Genomic DNA, 27,109 nt, shown 5'->3' on the forward strand with positions numbered 1-27,109 from the left:
CAGGCAGTACGGTTTACGTTCACCCCGGATTTATTTATTTTTCCTTGTTTTTTTTTTTATTTCTTTTCTTCACATTTTTTTACGGTTTTGAGAACTGTTGTGTATTTTGAGAGTGTGTGTTGGGAGGGGGGGTCTAGCCAGAGAATGTTACTCAATACTGGTCGACGGGGTGACAAAGACGACAGCAGGTCTAGGGTAATTCATGCGCTTCTCACCTGTGTATAAACGCCCACGACCACTCCACTTTGGTTCTATTTCACTCCATGATGCTGTGTAGCGGTGACGTCTGTTACCTGGCGTTGACGTCATTTCCTTGGGCATAAACTTACCTTCTTTGGCTTTGACGTCATTCAATTGGCGTTGACTTCTGCTTAGCGATGTCGTCTCTTCCTTCGAGTTGACGTTTCTTTCAAAATTTCAGAACTCCTTTTCATGAAGTAGGACAAAAATTTAGAATTCCATATATAAGTGATAAATAACTTTTATACTAATTACTAATTCATTATAAATAAACTCATCTCTCCCCAAAAAAACATTAACTCAGATGCCCAAAGAATTGACTAAATATAACACCACAAAATTCTGAAGAACAAAACAAAACTCACTTGCTAGAACACTGTCAAATTCTGATGACAAGAAACTTACATATCAGAGCATTGTCAAACTCTTATGAGAAGTTGGTTTTATGGCATCAACACCGACCTGTTTGTCTGGTATAAATAAAACTCGTGTTGCGGAGCAGCGTGTTAAGAGTATCGTCTACCTACCCATCGCCCATCACTAAATTATCGAAACTCTACGTATGAGGACTGGTGCAGGTGGAGGTGTAAAAGTGTACAGGTATTGAGGTGTTGAGGTGTAAATATGTAGAGGGAAAAAGTATAAACGTGCTGAGGTGTCGCGTTCAGATGTCTTGCGTGAATGTGTAGCTTACTTTCATCGTAAGAAATTTGCAGAGGTGTAGAGAAGGTTAAAGTATAGAGGCACGGTGAGATAGGGAGCGAAGAAGAATGTTAAGTGGTGACTGTGTTGCTCCTGAAGGGAATTTACTTTCTTGTAAAAATCCTACCTCCACTAAGTCAGGTAAAACCCCGTGACCTTTTTTTAATACGCAACAGTTGGCCAGCATAAGAAAGGCATCCAGTGATCCTGTGTGTGAAGGGGGTGCGGGGTCAGAATAGCAACGTTTAAGAGCTACAACAACAGATCTGGTCACTTTACCGACACGAGTATGCCGTTTGAACATCTCAAAATAGGTGTAAGGTTAAGAGAGAAGCTCGCCACGCGTCACCACTCCTACAGTATATGTCTTCTACCTTTAGGCGAATAATGTCGTGATTTACAGATAATTATAATACCATCAAACTGTGTCTCGTGTATGTGTGTAACCAAGTCCTGTATCTTTGAATAGAAGAAAAGCCGCTTAACAGAAAGTATACAGTAAATACTCTAAGATCTATCTATTATAGCTTACAAGGAGAAGTATCGAGCGTTTTAGACAATGATGAGCCTTGTTGAGCTGCTTAACTGTGGAACAACAAGTACCTCGTTACTGTCTCACTGTCCTTCTTCTACTACGTATATATATATAGACCCTATAATGTATGTGTGCGTGTGCGCGCGCGCCAAACTAAATAAAATATTCCTGTCTTTAGCCTTAATACAGAAAATGAGGTGTCTTGAAAAATAAAAATAAAATATATTTTTTGTCGTATCGTCAGCTTTCGATGGGACAAACAAGAATCAGCCAGGAAGAATTATAAAATAGGTAAGTTCAGTTGTTGGCAAGTTCAAGCTATAACTTGGGGGTAAATTATGTACAACTTCAACTCACAACCCAAATGTCAGAATGTTAGAGAAGTTCACGGCAATGACTGCATACAAAAACAGATACCCCAAAAAATACTTCTTTAGAAAGACGAAGTTGAGAAATGGAATGAAACGCGAATAGTAGATTGTAGATGAAAATATATATTCAAATAGAGAGGCTATACAGTCCGTAATTATAAGGCTAGAATAGTCTTATAAAGGAAAAGAGGGGCGTCGACGAGGTTGAGTGTGTTGACTCTATGAAAGAGAGAGAAATACAGAAACGAAAATGAACTCCATGGAAAGAAAACTAAAACAAAAGTTAGAATTCTCGCAAAAGGAGATTTTCAGCTGTATGTGGATGGTTGAGTGGGTGAAGCAGGGGAAGGGAGAGAGTTAGTCTTGCTCTGAGGGACTTATGCTTTGTACTTGGCTAATGTCAACACGAGAGGAGAGTCCATGAGAGGGTGAGAGAAAGTTTTGAAAGTTAATAGAAGTGTAAATGGTGGTGGTGATGATGGTGGTGATGATGTTGGTGATGATGTTGGTGATGATAGTGATTGTTTTAGTGGTTAAATTGATGGTATTGAAGGTTTTGACGTTCAAGGTTATTAAGTAATGGTGGTAATGGTGACGGTGATAGTGATAGTGGTAATGGCAACGGTTGTGGTGACGGTGGCTGTGATGGTGGTAATGGTGATATTGGTGACGATGGTGGTGATGGTAGTGGTGGTCGTGATGGTGGCAATGGTGATAATGGTGACGGTGGTGGTGAGTTGCCTTACACATCTGACTCATTAATTGTATTACGCAAACCTTCTTAATATTTTTTTAATTAACCCGCTGGTCCTGGATATCAGTGGTGTCAATTTCATTTAAATCCCACATAATACTAACAGCACATGGGTACCTAACTCTGAGGTGGTCTGAGGTGGTGTGTGTGTGTGTGTGTGTGTGTGTGTGTGTGTGTGTTTGTGTGTGTGTGTGTGTGTGTGTGTGTGTGTGTGTGTGTGTGTAGCCAAATATATGAGAATAACAAATTTGATTGAAAACTCAGATATGAGAAAAATTATAATTAAATAAAAATAATGGTTAAAACTCGGAGGAGTCATCATGAACACTCATCGTACAAGTTAGAGGGGTTGAACCTTGACCAAGAAATAGAACATTAAAACTTTTATTAGAAAAGGTTAAAAGTTAAGGTCAAAAACACTTACGTCTTGCAATACACAAAAGAAAAAAACGTAGAGACTTTTATTAAATGTTGGAATTGAATTTTTAGGGAGAACTTAGTTATATAATTATCACACATGCAGGTTAAAGGTCACGATCAGTGTAGATAGCAATATGAACACAGAAGTGTTAAAAGAAATGTTGGATTATAGTGGAAGAGAAAACTAAATGAACGAGTGTGAGAACAGGCGTTAGTGTTGCAATGATAAGGTTCAGGTAAATTGAGAATTGGTTGTTGCCTCAATCATTGTGTTGAAAATAAACTAAAAATAGTGAGGGTTGGATATATTCATTTATATTACACGTGCTGTCTTTTGCGGGTGAACGATTTAATGGTATAATCCGAGGCGACAGTAAAGCGTTGTTATCTCTCACGTCTCTGTTAGGATAATCTGGGTTTATCTTGAACTGTTGTTACCTATTCTGCCTTTACTTAACTGGCTTTGTATACATAAGCCAAACTAGAATATAACCTCGTCAAACTAACTTGAATATATCCTTACCAAACTAACTCCGGATGATTCCTGGATAACAGTCTTAGGGCTGGTGACTCCTGGAAGACAGTCTTAGGGCTGGTGACTCCTGGGTGACTGTGTTAGGGCTGGTGACTCCTGGAAAACAACAAGACACTCATCAAGAAAAACGAGGAACGTCTATGCAATATCAAGTTCTTTCATCCCTCGTGAAAGGGGTGGCGCTCATCTCTCTCTCTCTCCTCTCTCTCTCTCTCTCTCTACCCTCTCTCTCTCTCTCTCGTATGTGTGTGTGTGTGTGTGTGTGTGTATGTATGTATGTGTGTGTGTGTGTGTGTGTGTGTGTGTGTGTGTGTGTGTGTGTGTGTGTGTGTGTGTGTGTGTGTGTGTGTGTGTGTGTGTGTGTGTGTGTGTGTGTGTGTGTGTGTGTGTGTGTGTGTGTGTGTGTGTGTGTGTGTGTGTGTGTGTGTGCGTGTGTGTGTGTGTGCGGTGTGTGTGTGTGTGTGTGTGTGTGTGTGTGTGTGTGTGTGTGTGTGTGTGTGTGTGTGAAATCAAATTATTATTTTTATTCTTTCTCTCATCACCCGCTTTGTTCTCCTCCTCAGACAAACCTCGGGCCTCGTAATGAGTGTATGATATTTCACGTTATTTAGAACACGTGATACATATACGAATGATCTCAATCCCCTTTTTAAGATAAGCGGATTATAACTATTGTTAGCAAACTAATCCAGAATCTTGGAAAGACTTCAGTATCCATACAAAGTTTCAAGAACATCTATCGACTCCCTCAAAAGTTATTATGTTCATATGAAGGGTTGCTACGGACACAAACGGGACCAACAACTTTTGTGATTCCTGTATATCATATGAGCTCTTTGAGGAAGGTATCAATAAAAAGTGACAGTATATGACGTGACAGCGAGAGGATAGTCAATAAGGATAAACAAAGGCAACAACAGCCCACAACACAACACAACACAACACAATCCTGTGATATAAGCTTCACAACTCAGTGTCACTAACATAGTCTTACAAGAGTCCCTGATAATGATGTGGAAGTGCAGTGTTGACTTCCACCGTGTCTGTTCGTAGTGAAATTATGTAAGACCTGAGTAAGACTGAACACACAAACAGGACTGGAAGACTCTGGCCGGCAAAGACCCCCTTTAACAAAGACTTGACTCATCACAGCTTATAACTTATCTCAACTCGAAATAAACTGAATTCACATAGATTTTGTACGTAGGAATAATTTTTTTTATCTAAATGGTACAGTCCCCTTCACGAGTGCGCGTTTCCAGTGGCTCGTCAGGTTTTGTGCAGTGTGGCAGCCCCGTGTTTGTTTACATTCGACAGAAGGAAACTTGCAATAGTAAACATACAATGGAATCAAATTAAAACAATATTAAAACAAATATCTCAATAATAATGATTTGTGGAATGTTTATATGTTTATACTTTGACAGCTAGTTAGGTACGCTCTTATATCTCAAATCACAAGGTAAAAATAACCAAAGAGCCCTTAAAAATCCGAGCTCTAAATTGCATTAAAATTATGAAGTTATTTCCACTGCTATGGCTCCGTACCTACAGTATCTACCCAAGTGTCATATAATCAATTACCTCGTGCTATTCAGTTGTTATAATAGCCTGTTACTTTAGATATAGAAGAGCTTGTTATCAGGTTCTATGTGTTAATATTCTGTATGTAAAAGCTTACTGTTTCTTATGGTAAAAATACAAAAGGATTACGTTTGAATTTTTGTTTTTAATGTGTAACGCTGACAGGAAAAGTCTTTCCTTGGTACATCCAACACTGACGTTTTTCGAATGCTTCAAAATACCAGCGATATAAATTATGCCCAAAAGCCTCCGTGTTCCTCCACCCTCATCACTCCCTCCTACATTGAACCGCCATACAGCACTACGTCGTGGGGCTCTGCTCTCATTTCCAAGGCTTTCAACCCAGCAGTCAATAAGCTCTGACATGATCTTTAATCTCTCTCTCTCTCTCTCTCTCATATACTGCGATCATGAAAAGTGAAGGAGGGATGTGTATTTTTGCAGTCTCTCTAAGATTAAACTGCAGGGGGGAAGCCTCCTGGAAACGTACTTGCTGAAAGCCGCGTCCTCGAAGCCAGACGAATTCTCAAAACCCATTCCCCTTGCACATCCGAATTTTTGTTCAAAAACCACGGATTTACTTATGTTCAGGTTGTGGTTACATTAGGTAGGGTTAGGTCACGTTAAGGGTTGGTTAAGTTAGACAATGATCTTGTTACCACGTGTATATATATCATTCCCTCTGAACCTCTTCTCTCATTCCCTTAGCAGGTTCATGTGAGGGCTTGAAGCACGGCCACACCTAACATAACACCGTGTGGTCACCTGCCTGCACACACACACACACACACACCCCCAACTCCACTCTTAACTGCTTGTCATTATGTTTTAAGGAAATTTAAACCGTCCTTCACTCAATACTCCCGTGTGAAGGATATTAACCCAGTTGTTTATTATTTTAGGGTAGAATAATATATTTCAATTATGATTTTAATGTCTTTTTTGGTGTGAGTTCAAGTATACTTTCATTTTGTTATTTTGTAAATACAGTATGAGCAGAATTTGTTCAAGTGTTGTGTTTACTTATTTTCTATCTATTTATTCACCTGGCGTGTGGACGAGTGGATACAGCACTCGACTCCTATCCTAAGGGTCGTTGGTTTGATCCCAGGGCACCCTCGGTACAACCAGCTGTAAATGGATATCTAACTTTACAGAGGCGGAGGTGAAGTGGTCAAGTGCAGTGTTGGCCACGCAGCCTCCTCATGTACCCAAGGCTTAGTGTACAGTGCACCGTATTCTAGCTGTCCCAAACGGTCCGTCAGGCTTATGAGACCCACTTTTACATTCACCTGGGCGTCACACCTGAGGAAGGAGCGCTGTGAGCCCCCCCCCCACCCAGACTGCAGGTGAGGGTTGTGACGTGATATGCTTGCCTATGTTTCTTTTTTTCGTGTTTATTTTTCTTTCCTACCATATTATTTTTATGGACTTTTTTTCGTCTCTTGTTTTTCTTTCGTGTTTATTTTTCTTTCACAATGTTTTTTTTTTCTGGTCGATATTTTCTTCCATTTTCAATTTCATTTTATATATTTCTTTTTCTTGCATTACGTTTTCTCTCTTTTCCTTTATTGTGTTTTCCGTTTTTTTTCTCTTTCTCCTCGTGTTTCAACAGTTTAAGAACCTCTCTTTTTTAATCAAAACTTACAGGAGTTCGACCACCCCCCTCCCCACCCATTGAGAAGGCAGTGCGTGTGAACCAGTAGAAGCCATGTTGAACAAGACTATACTCGCGAGAACGTGAGTGACGTGTCGGTAACTCAACAATAGCGGCAGACCAGGTCACTCTCTCAGATTGAGTTTCCGTCAGTCAACAGTCTACAGTCTTACCAGTCGTCACCTTTGTTCGTCCACTCTAGTAACATCAGTACTAGCACAGTCTAGAATCACTAATGCCTTGTATAGCACTAACAATTATTTCCCACTACACCTGTTGCATATTAATGACTACCTTATTAACATGTTGACATTTCTCTTCAATATGTTCAATGACCATTACTAAGAACAAACAGCTCAATATAAGCCAAAACGAACGAACATGTACAGAATATTATGTACCAAATCTAACCTAACGTAACGTAACCTAACCAAACCTAAGGTAACGTAACCTAACCAAACTTAAGGTAACGTAACCTAACCAAACTTAAGGTAACGTAACCTAACCAAACTTAAGGTAACGTAACCTAACCAAACTTAAGGTAACGTAACCTAACCAAACCTAGTGGATCAAATTAGCTGAGTGCTGCCAAAGAGTCCTCACGTACTTACACACAGAGTAAACACCTTTGTAGAGGCTATTGGGTGTGCTGAGATCCATGTTGCTTACTAAGTAGTTATACAAGGCCTGTAAAATGGTACTATTGGCAGACGATATTGACTACCAAATGACCTCTCATAAATCTGGTGTTATATATTGGTCAACATCACGTGTAGCCTATAACAACTTGTCTTTTCTTTTATTTCTTCAACCTTTAAGAAGCGAGATAATAACTTGTCAGAACATTTATATTTTACTGGAGTGTTTACATAACTGTGTTTCTTTGTTCAAGTATGAAAGCTTGCGTGTTTGTGTTTGTGTTGGTGTACAGTTGTCAATACATCCATTTTCACGTGTGAGTATATGAGTGTTTTTTATTTCTGTACATATCTGTATATGACTGTCCTTTTGTCTGTATGTTTTTAAGTGTATTGATGCATATAGACAAGCTGATATGTGAGCATGGGTGTACAATACTCTGCTATCGCCTATACAAACGAACGAGTACATATATGTGTATGTATATGTGGCCAGGTCTCTCTCTCTCTCTCTCTCTCTCTCTCTCTCTCTCTCTCTCTCTCTCTCTCTCTCTCCAGGAGAGAACTGCAAAAAATTATTAAAATTAACGTTGAACCTAACCCAACCTAAACACAACATATACACAGCATACACAGGAAAAATTTGAAAATTTTCAGAGATATTTGACAGTGACTGTAAAATATATATATATATATATATATATATGTATGTGTGTGTGTGTGTGTGTGTGTGTGTGTGTGTGTGTGTGTGTGTGTGTACAGGAGGTGATAAACCCCCACCTTTACACACCAAGAATCACTTACAGCTGTCAGGTCGCATCATCACAAGAGCCAGAACACCTTAATGGATGCCAGCCATCCTTCATATCCCGGGGAGTGAGCGACGTCACTTTCTTATTTAATTAACAATGAGACGGAATAATGGTGACCTTAACAATGCAAGATATCTGTATTGTGAGTTGAGTCATTGTACTGATGATCGACTACAGTGTATTATCACCTTTGACTATTGTATGCTATTGATGATGCTGCAACTGATAAGGTTATTTCCATCGTTATAACTGAATGGAAAAATTTATTTATACATAGTCGCCGAATAATCGTTAAAAAGTGACTGACGTTTTTGCCAAATAGGAATACCATTTTTGTTTTTCGTTTTATTGCTACAACTTAATAGATAAATAGATAGATAGACCGAAAGATAGATAGTCAGTAAAATCATCATACAAATTAACATTGATCCAGCGTGTACATAGACAATATATCACAACCAACAACAACAAAAATAAATAAATCTCCCAAATCACTGTTAAAATGATTAGTCAACTCCCCAACTCAAGATCTGGTCGACACATCACAGATCCTCTTATGAAGACTTCCATTTCCTGTAGCTGTCTCTTGTGACTTTTTGCTCAATTTTTAATAAAGGCAATACACTGCGGGGCGGCAGAAGCTGTCAGGACGGTGTGTGGCAACTCAGGGAAGAAATTGTGCCGAAGGAAATTTGAGATACCCCATGTGTGTGTGTATATGTGTGTGTGTATATGTGTGTGTGTGTGTGTGTGTGTATGTGTGTGTGTCTACCTGTATGTGTGTGTGCGTGTGTGTCCTATACTTGGTCTTCACTCATTCTATTTTACTCTCTATCTCTTTATGTATTTCGGTATTTCCTCAATCTTAACATAGTGCATCTTTATTACCCTCATGAACGGTCACCTCAAAATGTCCTTCCCAACTGAATCAGAACCGAACCTAAACGAAAAAATGCAACACATTTTTTTTTTCGAATAAAAATATATATTTTCGAAAACAATTTTATAAAAGCAGTTTCTTGTAATATTGAATTTATTTTGCCTCTTTTACTGGTACTGCATAATGTGTAGTTCAGGAAGTCAACACAGCCGGCGTTGCATTATCTCATGTAGGTTCGTTATAGATTCAGTTTGGAAGGATAGGCGGATTCTTTGAGGTTACTGAACTGTACCTGCCATACCCTCCATGCCCTTACTAACACACAGTGAACGTTAGTCGAGGCTGTCTGTGATATATATCTCACACGAACGTAGGATAGATGAGTCAACCATTAAATTGAATAGCCCAGATTAATGAATAAATCCAAGCTCGTTTTGGTTCAGTCAAGAGAAATTTTCGTTTATTTGTCGAGGATTTAAGTCACATCAAACACTTGTGGGTTTATGTAAATCTAATACCCTTTTAATTTAACTGACTACGTTGGTGAAAAATACATTTACTGCAGAGAATATATCACAGCTGACATGTATACAGGTGTACATCCCTTGCACTATGTGGATATTACAACAAATAATGACAAACTACAATAATGATATTCAAAGAGCTGTGTGTGTGTTAGAGGAAATACGAGTAGTCCAACATTCAGTACAGCAGACAAGTATAATTATGAAGTATACTAAAACGTCAAATTGTTGTATATTCCCAAGACCATGATAAAAAAACCGATTACATTATAAAGAAAACATTATACAGACAACATCAATGTAAGAAAGAGGGGCGGTGTAGCCAGAAGCCTCACGCGGCATCGATCAGAATATATAGGAGAGTATCTGACCCGCAGGTTGTGTCGGGAATCACATTGTGGTGTTGACAATGATGTAGCCTACACATATCTGAAGGCTCAGGTTATACATATAGATCTGTCTTTTTCACGCGGTCCCGGTCTTGAAGATGTGGTGTGTGTGTGTGTGTGTGTGTGTGTGTGTGTGTGTGTGTGTGTGTGTGTGTGTGTGTGTGTGTGTGTAACGGAGTTTTACCCTAATATAACTATTTATCAACTTGTACATATCGTGAAATCGTCGCCTTAGAATCAAAAGACTTCAACACACCTTGCTATCAGTTAGGAAGAGTCGACTACACTATTACCTGAGTACACCTGTGACCGGTAACATGAGTCCCACTCCCAGAAACTAAACTTGCATTCCCTAGAAAGACGAAGAGTGCGGGGAGATATGATAGAAGTATTTAAGTGGGTGAAAGGAATCAATAAAGGGGATATAGATAAAGTTCTTATAATATCCGAGCAGGATAGGACGCGTAGCAACGGATTTAAGTTGGATAAGTTTAGGTTTAGGAGGGAGATAGGAAGGAACTGGTTCACAAATAGGGTGGTGGACGAGTGGAACAAGCTTAGCAACTTTGTAGTAAGTGCTGGAACGCTGGAAAGTTTCAAAAGGAGACTGGATAGATTCATGGATGATAGAGAGTGGTAGTAAGTCTCGACAGAGCTGCCATGCACAGGCCAACCGGCCTATTGCAGACTCCTTATTTTCTTATGTTCTTATGTTCTATAATGGGTCCTAGTTTTATTGGCCCCTAGTTCTAATGGGGCCCTGGTAGTAATGGGTTCTATTTGTTTTTTTTTATAGTATTCCAAAAAAAATAAACGATACAACGTTCCTTTTAATGTACTTATTCTTCTTATTTTTTCCAATATACTGTATATGTTCGTTACATTAGTTCATTTCATTCATTTTTCAGTACACATTGTACCTCAGTTTATTTTACTGTTATCATTTTGGGGGCCAATTTATGCTGAGACACACACTTGACACTGTCTCGTGGCTGAAATTCTTATCAACTCTGAAAGGAGTTGAAAAATAATTCAATAACATTAAGAGAAAATGAAAAGAATGTATTTTATTGTTCACACACACACACACACACACACACACACACACACACACACACACACACACACACACACACACACACCTGTCTCCCACACCAACCCACAACACTCATCCACTAATATCCGCTACACCCATTCACTAATATCCGCCGCCCACACCCACCCACAACACACCCACCCACAACACCCAGCATAATGAGTTCATCCTCATAACGACGAAGGTAACTGAGGATGATTAATTACCATTACATAATGAGTCGCCAACGATCGTTAATACGCAACTAGCTGGCCTTGTTTTCCAACGTCACTGGTACTTAACGAGGATGGGGCAGGGGTTGAGGAGAGGGGAGGGAGGGAGGGAAGGAGGGAGGGAGGGCCACTGGTACTAATGGCGGTGCTAGAGGCTTATTGTTCCACCTTGTCCCAGCCTTTGTTCCCTCCTTGTATGCCGCCTGAGGCCACCCTAGCTGAGTAGGCGAGGGTGGGGAGTAGGAGGAAGAAGAAGAAGAAAAGAAAAGGTTGAGGAGAGAGAAAGCAATGAAAAAATAGGGCAGGAGAAGGAGTAGGAAGGGGAAGAGAACGGGGAGGAGAAAGAAGGAGATGAAAGGTAGGAATAAAGAGACAGAAGGGCGAAAAGGCTCAGAAGGAACAGAGAAAGAGGAGACCGAAGAAACCTATAAAGGAAAGGGTGTAGAAAGGGAGAGAAAGGAAAGGGTATAGGAAATAGACGTGAGAAAGAATGATAAAAGGAAGATGAAGACGAAGAAAGCAAAGGGAAAATGTGTGTGTGTGTGTGTCAGTAAAGAAAAGAAAATAAAAAGAAAATTTCATAATGAATTAAGTGAGAAATAAAGGAGGAGAAATGAAAGGGGGTCAAGGAAGAGAGGAAGAAGATAATAATGAAAGAGAAGTGAAGAATAACAAGGAAGAGGACATTCACTGATGAGCTGAGTGAGAGGGCAGTCGTGGTGAGAAGTGTTCTGTATGTAGGTCAGGAGGGGAGAGGTGCTGGGAGAGTTAGTGGTGTGGGAGAGGTAAGGTGCTGGGAGAGGAGAGGTAAGGTGCTGGGAGAGGAAAGGTAAGGGACTGGGAGAGACTGGCCATATGGGAGAGGGGAGAGAAGTAATGTAGCTGGGAGAGACTGGTGGTATGGGGGAGAGGGCTGGGGTGAGAGACAGAGTGGGTAGTAAGATGTTTTTAATTTAAGGGAAACAAAAGCTAGGGAAAGAAACTCCTATTTCCTCGTCGGCCATAGGGAGAAGAATAAGGAGGTACTCACGTGTTTATTATCTAATTAAAATTTTTAAAAATAAAAATAAGATATAAATACCTCCAAGAAGGTGTTTTGTTTATGTTCATTAGGCGGGTGTCGATCACTGTCAGTTACTGGTGGCGGTGCCGGGCCAGGTGAGAGCATAATTTAGTGATAGTGACGTGTTTAATAATATTTCCTGGTGTCGTAAATTGCTCCCTTACTGTGAGTTTTAATTTAATACTTGTGTATGAAAAAGTTAAAGGAGAAAGAATTAGGTGTAGGTATCTAACACACACACACACACACACACACACACATGTACACAAATAACGAACATGTAGATTCCTCCCATGACAGGATATGTACAGTTGTACAGTTATGCCAACACAAACTACACACATGTAAACAAGGACAAAATCCATATCTATATGCAGACCCAACTTACTCAACCCAACACGACGCAGATTTTACACTAGTCCGAAGCATAGAATTCCCTTCCTCCCAAATTTAGGCAGAGGTTGCAACTAAATAATTACGTGAAGCACAATATTCTCCGCCTAAACCTTCGTTAAGCTACGATAAAATGTCTTGCCCAAGCACAGTATCCTCACCTTGTTAATCTAAACCTTCCTTTAGTTTCAGTTATCAGCAAATTGGCCCCCAAAAAACAACAAATAAAAGCAAAACTTTGCCAAAATCTGAAAGAAAAGATTTGACAGTCTAAAAGAATAAAAAAAACTTTTATTTTAGTTTTTACAATAATATAAATATTCATATCTCGATATATATCCAGCACAAACAATGCATATACACAACCTCACAACCACACAGAAAACCGATAGCTGAAGCAAGACATGGTTACAAATACACAACGAAACCAAACAGTATGTGTATAAAGCGTCAGTTAAACATCAAACACTAGAAATTGTTTATTCAGGGAAGCGCGCGCGCACACACACAATCATAAACACACACACACACTGTAGACGGGTTGAGCAGCGCCAGGTGCTGTGAATAACCTGAGTGGGCTAAAAGATAAACAAACAACAGCTTATACCAATAAATTGTACCAGAATAGATTATTTAGGGGCTTTTTAAGTGAATATCTGTTTCGTATCTCTCTTACATCTGTCTGTTCCTCGCTGTCATTTGCTTCTCTCTCTCTCCCATCACTATCTGTCGTTTCCTAACCCCTCCTGCCCTCTCCTCTAACCCTCCTGTCCTTTCCAATCCCCTTCCCTCACCCTCCTAACCTTTCCTATCCCCTCCCTCACCCCTCCTGTCCTTTCCTACCCCCTTCCTCATCAATCCTGTCCTTTCCTACCACCTCCCTCACCCCTCCTGTCCTTTCCTGCCCGCTCCCCTCACACAAGATATGAGGGCAGCAGATGGTACAAGAAAATCTCATCTTGGTCGTCTTATGAACTCGTGTTCCTCCCGACATGAAGTTATGACCAGCACACATACATGACGTCGCTGAGGTCTTTCTTCGTATGCATAAATATTTTTGCTATATAACTCGTGTTCTGTCAGCATGTATATTATGTATATTTATGTCATTAGGCTTAATTTTTATTGTTTAATAAAGTATTTGTGTTGGCTGTACCGCTGATCTCAATGAGCACGAATATATATATCCTAAATAATAATAATAATAATAATAATAATAATAATAATAATAATAATAATAATAATAATAATAATAATAATAATAATAATAATAATAATAATAATAATAATAATAATAATAATAATAATAAATAATAATAAACTACAAGGAAAAGGTTCTTATTGTATATATAAACCAAAACATACAACACTGATATATACAATAATACAACATCCACAAGTATACTATTTTAAGGGAAGGTTTATTTTAGGATCAAAGGATTAAAGTTTCTGTACTAGTTTAAGAGGTTTAAGTGTACTTTAAGAGGAGTTTTGTGGTACGATAAGGAGTTTAATACTTATTTTAATGGATTTTTTTAAACCATAGGATTAGATAAAGGATTCAAGAGTCGTGAAGGAGTTAAGGATAAAGCAAGGATTTCTGTATTCTCGACCATATTAAGGGTCACTATAAGTCGGGGCAAGAAAGGTGTAAGCCAGATGCAAGACATTCCCTTAAACAGTAATGGACCCGACCAGCCTCTTAGGAGTTATTACCCCAAAGTGTATTACAGTCATAACATCCCTACTATACTACTGTAATTAAGGAGGTATTAGTGAAGGATGAGACGTGAGGGAAGGATGGGGTGTGAGGGAGGGATGAGGTGTGAGGGAGGGATGAGGTGTGAGGGAGGGATGGGGTGTGAGGGAGGGATGAGGGAGGGATGAGGTGTGAGGGAGGATGAGGTGTCAGGGATGAGGTGTGAGGGAGGGATGGGGTGCGAGGGAGGGATGGGGTGTGAGGGAGGGATGAGGTGTGAGGGAGGATGAGGTGTCAGGGATGAGGTGTGAGGGAGGATGAGGTATGAGAGATGAGGTGTGAGGGAGAAATAAAAGATATAAAGTGTGAGAGATAAAGTGAAGAAGTGAGAGAGGTGAGAGAAAGAGATGAAGCGAGAGAAAGAGACTGAGAGAAGAGACAGAAGCTACTACAAATCATTTAATTATAGAATTATTAAAAGGGGGAAAGGGAGGAAGGGGGAGGGGATGGGAGGGAGAAAGGGTAGTGGAGAGGAGGCGAGGAAGGGAAGAAAGGGAAGGGAAGGACAGAAGGGAAGGTGAAAAGGGAGGGAAGGGGGAAGAAAGAGGCGGTAGGGAAGGGATAGGAGAGGTCAAATTAGCCACCCTCCCACCCTCCCCCTTTCCTCTATGATTAGATAAAAAACGCCTCTATTTGCTGAAATCATCTCCTACCTCTGTAACACCTGCGTCATCTTCTGTATTATGCATGTCATCTTTTATTCATGATTCAACGATTTCATTCTTTTTTTTGTAACTAAGAAATTGTATATTTTTTTGCGTTGTATAATTGATTTTTTCTTTTTATAATTACTGTCTGTTTCTTTATTTTTATTCTTTTCTATTCATTTTTATTTTATTTTATATTTATGTTTATTGGTACAGATAACCGGTATAAATAATGTTTGCCGGTATTTATATCCGGTCAAGATGATGTAATTACCGGTAGTTATATCTGGTGGTAGATATTTACCGGTACTTCTATATGGTTTAGATGACGTCAACTACCGCTACAAACAGAAAACAAGAATAACATCAAGAAGTCAAAGCCACACACTACACAAATTAGAACCGGCAACAAGTGAAGTAGTTTCCCCTTAAGAGAAAAAGAAAACGTAAACATCAATTAAGACAACCAGCCGCCAAAACTCCTCCAAGTATTTACGGGTTTGAGTTTTAAAAGTCAAAGATACACAGAAAACGGCACAGAGACTAATTAAATATATCTAACGTGTGTATTTTCGCTTCTCCTGTTGTTACGTGAAGGACAAGTCATTATTAACGTTACCTGTAAGATGGTAAGAGTGAGCACACGTAAGATGACAACCTGAAAGTACTAAACTGGGTGTTGTGAATAACGGGGTTGTGTTGTGAGCAGATAGGAGAGAGAGAGAGAGAGAGAAAGAGAGAGAGAGAGAGAGTGCATTTGTATAGAGAATAAATGTACAGTAATATAAAATTATATAATATAGTGAACCTACGGATACATATTGTCACAAATTTAAATGTTATCTCACTGAAAAAACGGTCTCTTTATTCAGAATATAATAATAATAATAATAATAATAATAATAATAATAATAATAATAATAATAATAATAATAATAATAATAATAATAATAATAATAATAGTCACAAAGATTACACCCTTATGTGGTTAAGCAATAATTCTTAAAAAAAAAAAGAACCTTTGTTATAAGAATTAAACTTCATTTGGAACCTACTCTGAAGTGTTGTCATACTGTACCAGCCTGAGATGCAAATAGCCTCTAAATAAACTGTTGAGGTGGAAGGAGAAAATACAAGAACACCAGTGAGGAGGCGCATGTTATAGTGGTCTCTATTTTATATACACAGGGATACTGTAAAGGAATGTTACCATGTTAGTATATAATCACTTATAACCTGAGCATTCTATTTTGATGGCCCTTTATTACAGGGTGGCGTAGAGGTCGTTTTACCGAGAACAATAGTAGGGAAAGTATGTGGGTAAAGCGATTTATCTCTCTCTCTCTCTCTCTCTCTCTCTCTCTCTCTCTCTCTCTCTCTCTCTCTCTCTCTCTCTCTCCTGAATTACGATAACATTCTCTGTCTTTTATAAAACTTCTCTTTTTTTTTTCTTCGTCTATTTTATATATTCTGTCTCCTCGACTTTGACCACGAGGTTGTTTGTGTTGCCCAAAGAGAGTTACACAAAGTCTCGTTATTTCTGGGGCTACAGTTATGACGACTTACCTGATTAAAATTTCCACTATAATATACGCGAGGGTGTGACCTTGTAACTCAACCCAGGGAGCGTCACCAACCACACGCAGGGTGACATAGAATAGGTATGGTCTGGATAATTGTGAACCAGTTGGGTTTTTACGACAATCTGGTGGTGAGATAGTTATACAAATGGTATTGGTATACACAACAACCTAACCTAACCTAGCCTAACTCTCCCAGGCAGCGTTAGGGTGCCTTATCTTCAGGTGATACGGATAATTCTTAAGATAAATTTTTGCATCAGGTAACGCGATTTTCATACAAGTCTCGAGTTATTTATTCCCAAAGTAAAACGGAAGCCGCAGTAAATATATTTATCTCAGACGCTTTTAATTGTTCCTGGGACACAAAGTTACCTGGGAGAAAGTTATGAGAGGTGAGAAAGGAGTGAGGAATGAGAGAAGGTAGGAGAAGGAGGGAGAGGTGAGAGTAGAAGGATAAATGAGGAGGTGAGAAGTGAAGGAGATTGAGGAAGATATGAGAGGTAGGGACAAAGTGGAAATGATTATGAGATATGTTGCAATATTATGTTGAATGTTGCAAGATATGTTGAATTGTGAATGATAAGTTACGCTACGTTGTATTTGTGCAATTGATATATGAACAACAGAACACATAATCAAGTGTATAATGTAATATTGTTAAATAATATATAAACTAAAGGCAGAAATCTTTACAACCCGTGACGTAATCACTGCAGAAAAATCTTGTTTAATAATATCACATAAATTCATTTCTTTATTTATTTTATTTGTTATTTTTGCTCTCTAAATCACCAGAATGAAAGCGCAAAAGAAATTACCTTGTGGATGTAGAAATAAATAACAGGAGTAGACTTACAAATTAGTCTCTTCAATAATGTAAATGTCGAAGATGAATAAGTAAATAGAAGTAGGAATACATTATAACCGAATTTTGTGGCCAGATACTTTCTCATTATTTTAACTAATATTGTAGCATCTGATATAGGGAGACGTCACAGGAATGGACATTTGTATTCATCTCTAAAATAAACTGGTGATTCTATTATTGGAGTTTTCCATGTTGAGTTATACTTTAGAACATAGTCAGATTAATCCGTGAAATTGACTAGATGAAGTGTATCGCTGGTAAAACGGTAAAAATTTATATACAGCAGTCAGGTGTGTACTACGGCAGACGTCAGGTGTGCACTACGGCTGACGTCAGGTGATGCATCGGTGAGTGGAAGCTATTGTACTGTATATCACCTGTGGGTTACTTGCTAATTTAATTGTCACTACCTGCCCCACGTGTCAGTCACTCTCTCATACGTCACTCACGCTCTCATACGTCACTCACTTTCTTAAACCTATACTCGCATTCCAGTTACTCGAGATCACCTCTAAATACTGAACTGAAGAATTGAGTTGTTTTTTATTTTGCTGCCTGTGATATTCGTGCGTGCGTGAAAGCCAGAGGGCGTGAAGGAATCCCAGCCGAGGTGTGTAAAGCACGAGAAGCTCTGCTTACCAGCCGTCTCCACTATCTCCTGGAGAATATAATGAGAGAAGGATAAAATCCCCCAAGGTCTTAAAGACGCCTCCATAGTCAATATATATAAAAACAAGGGAGACCGGTCAGACTGTGGCAACTACCGTGGGATCTCGCTGCTGTCCATAGTTGGCAAGATTATCGCCCGAGTCCTCCGAAACAAACGTGGCACCACTGACATAATCTTGCTACCCAATAGATACAGGGAAAATGCAGCAAGTCCGTGTCGTAACTTGTACATGACCTTCATCGACCTTACTAAGGCCTTCGTTTTGGTTGCCCACCAAAAGTCATTGCCATTGTGAGGCAACTCTACGATGGCATGAACGGCAGTGTCCTGCACAATGGCACCCAGTCAGAGTTCTTCCCCATCCAAACAGGGGCAAAACAAGGATATATACTGGCACCAACTCTCTTTTCCATCTTCTTGGCTGCCTTCCATACTCTTGCCAGCACCAATTTAGCCGGCAGGGTGGACATCCAGTACCGGATGAAGCGACTTTTCAACACAAGACGACTCCAGACACGAACAAAGGTGTCGGCAGCTTCTATTACTGAACTTCAGTATACAGACGACCTCACCCTCGTCGCTGAACGCAACCTACATGTGACATGGGTCACATATAGGAGGCACCTCAGGGCACTTGGAAATTTTCACCAACGTAGTCTACGTTCCATCCTCCGAGTTCGCTGGGAAAACGGGAGAATATATGCCAATATTCTCGCTGGCACCAACTGTAGGAGCATCGAGGCTACCATCATCCATGAACTACTACGTTGGACTGGTCATGTTACCCGCATGGACGACAGTAGATTGTCAAAGCAGATACTTTACAGTCACCTAATGAATGGTAAACGTAACGCTGGCGGGCAACAGAAAAGGTATAAGGATAATCTTAAGACAAACCTGAAAAAGTGCCAAATCGACCCGATCACCTGGGAGACGATTACTCCACACCGTAACGATTCCAAGTGACAGCAAAATCCTAGTATTAGTAATGTGTGTGTGTGCGTGTGTGTGTGTGTGTGTGTGTGTGTATTAACATAAACAAAGTCTTCACCTAACCTCGTCCGTCTCGTGGCCCATGTTATTTTTAATTATATTTCACAACAATTCCTCTTCTTTCCTGATGTCGCCATAAATCAACCACTTTTTTTATAAGAATCAAAGCAGAACAAACTGTAGAAGTTAACGGGGAATAATTATCACAGACACTGACCAAATTTATGGTACACAGGAGATTAATAGACGTAGTAAATGGTTCAGTAGTACTCATAAACTCCAAGTAAAGCCTGACCGTTACTGAGTATGCTATGAATATCATTGTAAAGAAAATTAGGGTTATGACAAGGAACATAGGAAGCCGTGTATTGTTGTAAAGTTTGGAAATAAAGTATAAAATTTGGTAAATAGTTCACTACGTCTCCAAATAATTGTGAACACACCTCTGATCTGTGCAGTAAATACTAAAATGTCACTCGTCTGCTATTTAAAACTTTGGGGGGGAGGGGGGAACTGTGTCCTGGTGGCAAACGTACAGTTCCGAAAGTAAATACTCAGACGTCGTAATACGTTAAATAATCAATGTAATAAACACTGAAATATTTGTCAGGACGAGGAGCCAAATGTCGTGTGAATGTTTGACTCACACTTAACAGCAATACAATCTGTGCCCTTAAAGAAAAATAAATTGTGTTCAGGATTATTTCACCAGGAGGCAAGAAAAATAAATCAAGGGATCTTATTCGGATTCTCTGGGTATATCTTGAAAGACAGGTATAGTCTTGCTAATTTTACAGGAAGAAAAACCTGCGTCTCCTAACTCGGATTTATTGATTTTAGTTGTCAAAATACAGTTCCTAAAGAAAGTGGTGAAAAATGTTTGAATGTCAGCGATATGATAACCTTTGTGTGAAGATAAAAACTCACTTAAGAGAAATCTGTTTTTTCTAAGACAGAAATTAGTAGCATTAATGAGATGTGTTTTATGAAGTAATCTCTCTCTCTCTCTCTCTCTCTCTCTCTCTCTCTCTCTCTCTCTCTCTCGAATGGAACAATAGTTTACCCCAGTTTAATACAATACTCGAGAGGAAACTACCCTCGCCTCTCCTTCCTTCCTTCCCTCACTCTCTTAAGGAAACTCCATTAAAGTGAAACTGTAGCACCACTAACCACCATTACCTGAAGCACCATCAACCAATACTACCTGTACCACCATCAGCCACCACTACCTGTACCACCATCAGCCACCACTACCTGTACCACCATCAGCCACCACTACCTGTACCACCATCAGCCACCACTACCTGTACCACCATCAACCACCACTACCTGTTATCATCATCAACCACCACTATCTGTAGCACTACCACTACCTGTACTACCACTACCTGTAACACCACCAACTACCACCACCACCACTATCTGTAACACAACTACCATTATCTTTTGGCGTTATTCCGGGAGGAGGCACAGACGAGGCTTAGGAGGGGGGTAAGGGGGATGTAGGCACGTAGCAGAACTCTTTATCTCTTCTTTTATGCGAGATTTTCCCACAAATGATCACTGGAGGAATTATTGAAACTTAAACCGTGCGAGGAATGGAAGCTGACTTGCGACGTGGAAGCGGGGGAGCAATTGTTGATAACGAGTAACTGGATCCCGTCAGAAAATCTTGAGTTGTTAGTCGGTTGGAAATTGTGTTGCGTCTGTCGGGACCATCTTGCTTGTTTTACTTGTTCATGTGAGTAAGAATCGTTATTCCATACGACAAAAATTGAGGTGAGCTTGAGGAAATCCATAAGTACAACCTAACCTAACCGAACCTAGATTAGTTTAATATGTTGGTTATATTACTTTAACTTGGGTTATATTTGGTTAGTTTAATAGGTAAGGTAAGGTAAGGTTTGACTAGCGTTAGGTTAGGTTAGGTTGCTATTATAACACCTTCAGGTAGGTCTTGAAAGCAGTGGTATGTGTGCCTCCAACAGAGTATTTATACAACTTTACACAGTCAGTAAAGGATCTACCAACATTCAGTTTTAGTCAGAATTTCTGAAACTCGATGAAAATCTCTGTAAAAATAAGATATAACCCGGAGTAAGAAAGGCATAAGCCCTCTTCGACTTCATTTCCAGAACAACTTTTTAAGTCGACGAAACTTTATCTTCTTAAAAATTCTATAATCCCTGAACGATGTTGACAGAAGTAATGAATAAATGAAGCTGATAATTATCTCTATCTCCCTTTTAGTTATCTTTTTTCCTTTCTTCTTCAATCCAATTTACTTTCCTTAATACCCGTCTCATATATCCTTCTTTTTTTTTTACGTGCACCAGCCCACCAGGGCACAGGTCATTTTGCAATGCTCTACATCAAGGCCAGTTTGATTTACATATTTCATTTAATAAAGAAATAAATTTAACCCATGAATTTCTTTCATAAGAAAATTGTATTCTCATTTTAGGTAGTAAGAATCACAGGTAAAGAGTTAATACAAAATAATAAAGAAACATAACAGCGGATACAACCTCACCTAACCTAACCTCATCCTCACCTAACCTAACCTAACCTAACCTCATCCTAAGATCAACCATATAGTTTAGATTATGCAAGAGACAACAATAACTCATCCTGCCTAAACTTACAACGTTAGAATAGAAAAAAAATCAAAAATTATTCTCCTGTTAAAATCCTCGACTCCCTGAAGACGTATTAACCTTCGAGAACAACTTTAAAAGTCTACACAACACCCCCGTCGCTTCATCCATAAACTGTTTTAAACTTGGCGTCATTTACTCACACTCACGATAATGGAAACCTTCCAGGAAAAAAAGACATTATTTGTACCTAGTGACGTGTGACAAATGTTGATGCTATTTTAGGTCTTTAACCCCATATTTGAGGTCTTTAAACGCTTATTTTAGGTCTTTAGCCGCGTATTTTAGGTCTTTAGCCGCGTATTTGAAGTCTTTAACCCCATATTTGAAGTCTTTAACCTCATATTTGAAGTCTTTAACCCGTATATGAAATCTTTAACCGCATATTTTAGATTTTCAACATTTCAGGAATCTATCTTTTACGTGTCTTCGTATGTGTGTTTGTGTGTGTCGGAGAAATATATAATATACATCCAATAAATTAAGTTATAGGTCTCTGAAGTTAATTTATCTTCAATCGTGTTTATAGAATCCGTAAAAAAAGTTATATGCACCAACTCAGATCTTACATAAACCATAAAGTATTAGTCTCACCAGAATGTTCATAAGGAATCAACGGAAGTTTTGTCCCTCATTAATGTAACCAGGAAGCTGAAGAAATGAGATGCATATACAGGTTTAATAATGGGTTGGGTTGGGTTAGGTTGGGTTGGGTTAGGTTAGTACACACACACATATACAGTATACGCACACACAACATACATATATCAATATCAGTATACATTTATTTTTTATACGATGTTCAGGAAGTTATGGACACAGTGTAAGAGAAACGAGTAATGTGGTAACAGTTGTTGATGACAATGGTTGAACCGGTTCCTTTAGTTGGGCTAGAGGCGAGGAAATAATGAGCTGAGACCCTTAAGCGCTATACTCCTGTTAGTGTGTACGAAGAATAGCCTCTCAGTATTGATATTTTGGTGAGTCGGTGAGTCATTGTCCTCAAAGAGTTCTAAGTTAGTCAGTTATTATTTTGAAAGAGTCATGAGTCAGTGTTATAAACTTCAAAGAGTTACGAATCAGTGTATCATAATCTTCAAGGAGTCATGAGTCAGTGTATCATAAACTTCAAGGACTCAGTGTGTCATTATTCCTAAAGTGTAATGAGTCATTATCATAAACTTCAAAAAGTCATGAGTCATTAAGTTATGATCCTTAAAGGTTTAAATCATGAATCAGTTGGTCTAAATATAAAGGAGCAATTACGTTTAAGGTTACCATTACATTTTAGGGAGCAGTTTCAGTACAGCGTCTCAAAGTGGGTCGCTGTGTGTGTTATGTACAAGTTTTCAAGAAATACTAACACATGTCTTACTTATATTTAACACGTCAGTCATCAATAATATTGTGGCGGCCTCTTTAACCCCCCGCGTTGTACCACCTCATTTGTTACTTTTGTTTTCATGTATTTTGTTAATAAACTGCATCAAACACTATTCTTATCTATTCACTTTCTTGTTCTGTGTTATTAGTCACGTCACCCCCTTCTCTTAAGCTCCTCTACGTGTGTGTTGGTGTGGGGATTAGTGGATGACATCATTATGACCTGACCTCATGTTTTTAAGGTCACCCTGTATATTTAAGCCTCTCTCTGTCCATGTAATCCAGTTGCCTCTGAAGATGTCTTGAATAAAGACGAAAGCTAAGGTGCTCCGTTGTTTTCCCTTTTCCCGTGAACAGAGATCGCTACCACTGTGCCACAAGAACAACAAAAGCAATCCTAGATTTTGTAATATTTCACACAAAGGCTGTTACCATCAGCGCCGTGAACCTCCACTGGGGATTGCCCGTGCCAACTATGTGGTCTGAGTAGCATTTTACCGAATTCAGCGAGGAAACGCGAGGCTACATATCTCATTAGCCCATATAGCACTCGGACTTTAAACATACCAACATGAACCAAAAGTAAGCCGCCCTCCGCTCAAACGTTCAAGGCAGAAAAAATTAATAAATAAAAATAATAATAAAAAACTGAAAATTAAGTTGAGAAAATATTTGACAGTACGAATTGTGTTACAACGAACTCTTGGTAAAGTAGATTTCTTCTGTTAACAGTTATATACATATTCACCTAAAGAGATGACTAGTTTCCATCATTATGCCACTAAAGTCACTTACAAGTTACCACCATGAACTGTCGTTTTAATTCTTACTTTAGTTTTTGACATTGTCTAAGTATAAAACAAACGAAAGTCGGCTCACTGTGAGAACGACCAGAGGCGGGGAAAGGACAGGCCCGGAGCTCGCTAATTCCCCAGACTGATTGAGGGTTGGATCCCCCCTTAAACGGGCTCATCCCATGAGCGGATTGGCTGATTTAACGTCAGCAATAAACGGGATTACACCGAGGATTTCCTATACGTTCTAAAACTATGGCAGGTGAATTTTATCCTCTTTGGAATGGTTCTGTGTGATAGTGTCATTGTGCTGAGTAAGACCAAGTGGCGCGTCTACTGGTGCTGAGCTTAGAGGAAAAGAATTTATTATGCACATATAATTATACATTGCTATATATTCCCCTCCTCGACGTTTTCTTCAATAATTCTTCTCTCGTTATATCTTTCTCTCCCTCTCCCTCTTCTCCTTTGTCTTCCACCGACTCCTCTTCCCTCTACCGCCATCTCCAATATTCTTACACCATCTCCCACAGTGCCGGCCATGCGTACAAGACGACTGACCTCCATTACATCTCCTCCTTCATTCGCCATATTCCTCACACTATAATGATGTTCTCCCTGTTGCCTCCCCCCCCACCCCCTACACACACAGTCCTCCTCTCGCTCCCTCTCGCCTCTTCCTAGTTACTTCTTCACTCAGGTTTCAGCCTACATACAGGAACCTGAACCCTTTTTCATGTTTGTTTTTCTCTTCCACACACACCCACACCCACACCTACCTTTTGCCTCCTCTCCTCTCCACCCTTCTCCTCCCCTCCCTTCTCCTCTCCTCTCCTCTCCTCTCCTCCCCTCCCCTCTCCTCTCCCTCACACCAAAACATAACTTCCTCACACCCTTAAACCTTTCTAAATTTCCTTAAATAATTCTCCTACTATCTCTCTTGTGTTTTCTGTTACCTCCACATTTCTGGGCAACAACACTGTAACTCGCTCCTTCACCTAACACATTTGTCGTCGCTACTTTAAAAGACTGAACAGACAGGTAATTCTTGGTGCTGTCCTGCCTTATCTCTACACCTCTTTGTTGCTCCTGGTCTTCCTCTCCCACCTCTCCCCTCCTCAGCCTTATCTCCCCTCCTCAGCCTCCTCTCCCCTCCTCAGCCTCCTCTCCCCTCCTCAGCCTCCCTCTCCCCTCCTCATCCTCCTCTCCTGTCTCTCCCTCCTCTCTTCACTCTCCCACTATGTCTGGCATTCTCTTGTGTTAGGGTTATTTTCCTGAATATATTTTTGTGTATTGAACCTTTTGATCAGTTTTTATTTCTTTCCATCTAAACTATTTTGACAAGTTTATCCCCTTGTGAATAACCTCTATTTTACCTACTGTATTATAAAATACATATAGTAGTTTCTTCAGTCTTCCCTCCACACCTTTTGAATATATATTTTTTTGTTTTCATTCAATTGTTATAGCTAGTGAAGGATTCGTGTATGGATCACCAATTAATTTAAAATTAAATTTAAGCACCCTAACGTTAACCTAACTTAGCCAAATCTAACCTTCCTAAACCTGATCCGCAGGTAGAGTCAGGATGTTCAATCTTCAGGTGAAATAGCCTGGGATGTCTAATCTTCAGAGGGAGAGAGTTTCTGATGTAACAAGTGAGAGAGCAGCACTGCCTGGACAGTGTGCCTGCCGGAGGGAGACAACACCTCTGGAGGCACAGCCGGCCAGGGGCACCCGGCCCAAGGATTCGGAAACATATGTTGCGTGCGTGCGTGTGGTGTGTATGTTTATGTGTTGGCCTTGTGTGTGTGTATGTGTTTTTGTGTGTATGTAAGAAAGAAAGAAAGAAAGACTGCCCCAGATGTGTGATGGTGTTTTGTGTGTGTGTGTGTGTGTGTTATGGAGCAATGTGCGAGTGTAGGGGAGGGGGTGCATACTACTGCCTTGTGGTCACACCCTTTAGTGAAAGGCTATGAGGGAAACTGTACACAGAAAACCGGCGTGGGGTCCGTGAGTCAGATACGGTAATCGACAGGCTGTACACGACATCTGAAAACCCCCTGCAGCCATGGACTGCTCTGGGCAACACATGCTTACAGAGCTCCAGTAAGACCCCAACGGCGGAATAGACGGAAGACGTGACCAACACAGGAACCCAACAACGACACCGGCGGATGAAGGTAGGGTAGGAGATGAGGAAGGCAGGAGGAGGGGAGGGAGGTAGGTAGGGAAGGAGGGAGGGAGGGAGGGACAGGCAGGGGTAGGGTAGGGGATGGGGAGAGGTAATAAAGGAGGGAGAGGGCGAACACTGTCCAGAGGTTGGATAATGAGGAGCGAGCAAAAAGATTCTGAGGATTATGGTGTTGAAGATAGTCGGGTCAGTAAGGGCCACCACCACCTCCTCCGGCACTACATCATTGCAACACCAGGTGGGAATAACGCACCATAACTCACATGTTGTACTGTAATGGGAGATGATAAAAGCGAATGAAAATAAATAACAAAAACTCGTATTCAAGAGCTGCCACATTTAACAAACAAAGGCGTTACTTGGATTTTTAATAAACTAGCTCAGAGAAGCTTTTGCTATTATTTTTTTCCTTTGTTTTTTATTCTCATCCAAATACTGTTTAAATTCTTGACTCTTGTTTTGAATCATTATCCCCCCAAAAAGCGTTCCTGCCTAACCTCGACAATTTCCAGTTTGATATCGGCCGACAAACTTTCGCCCAGGTGACCTCCAAGGAACCTAGGACCCTCCCAGGGTCCTAGGGGTACTCTGAGAGGCCCTACCAGGGCACAGGAGCCCTCCCAAGGGCCTAGGGGTACTCTGAGAGGCCCTACCATAGGCCAAGGAGCACTCCCAAGGGCCTAGACTTCCTCCCAGTGGCCAAAGTGACCTCCAAGGAACCCTGAGGCTCGGGGGCCCCTACTGTCTTCTGGGGCG

The 27,109-nt window shown here is 40.0% G+C and overlaps 1 long non-coding RNA gene across 1 annotated transcript in view; it reads right to left on the bottom strand.

The window, feature by feature from the left end:
* Nucleotides 1–221: 221 nt before the first annotated feature.
* The window catches only part of LOC121865610, a 43,153-nt gene continuing 16,265 nt past the window's right edge, over nt 222–27,109 (bottom strand). Inside the window, exons 2-3 of the long non-coding RNA XR_006088781.1 lie at nt 3,546–3,653; nt 222–426 (exon numbers count right to left, since the gene is read on the bottom strand). This is a non-coding gene — a long non-coding RNA (uncharacterized LOC121865610). The remainder of the gene's footprint in view (nt 427–3,545; nt 3,654–27,109) is intronic.

This window comes from Homarus americanus, unplaced genomic scaffold (genome assembly GCF_018991925.1).
Source record: "Homarus americanus isolate GMGI-L3 unplaced genomic scaffold, GMGI_Hamer_2.0 scaffold9358, whole genome shotgun sequence".
NCBI classification, from domain to species: Eukaryota; Metazoa; Arthropoda; class Malacostraca; order Decapoda; family Nephropidae; genus Homarus; species Homarus americanus.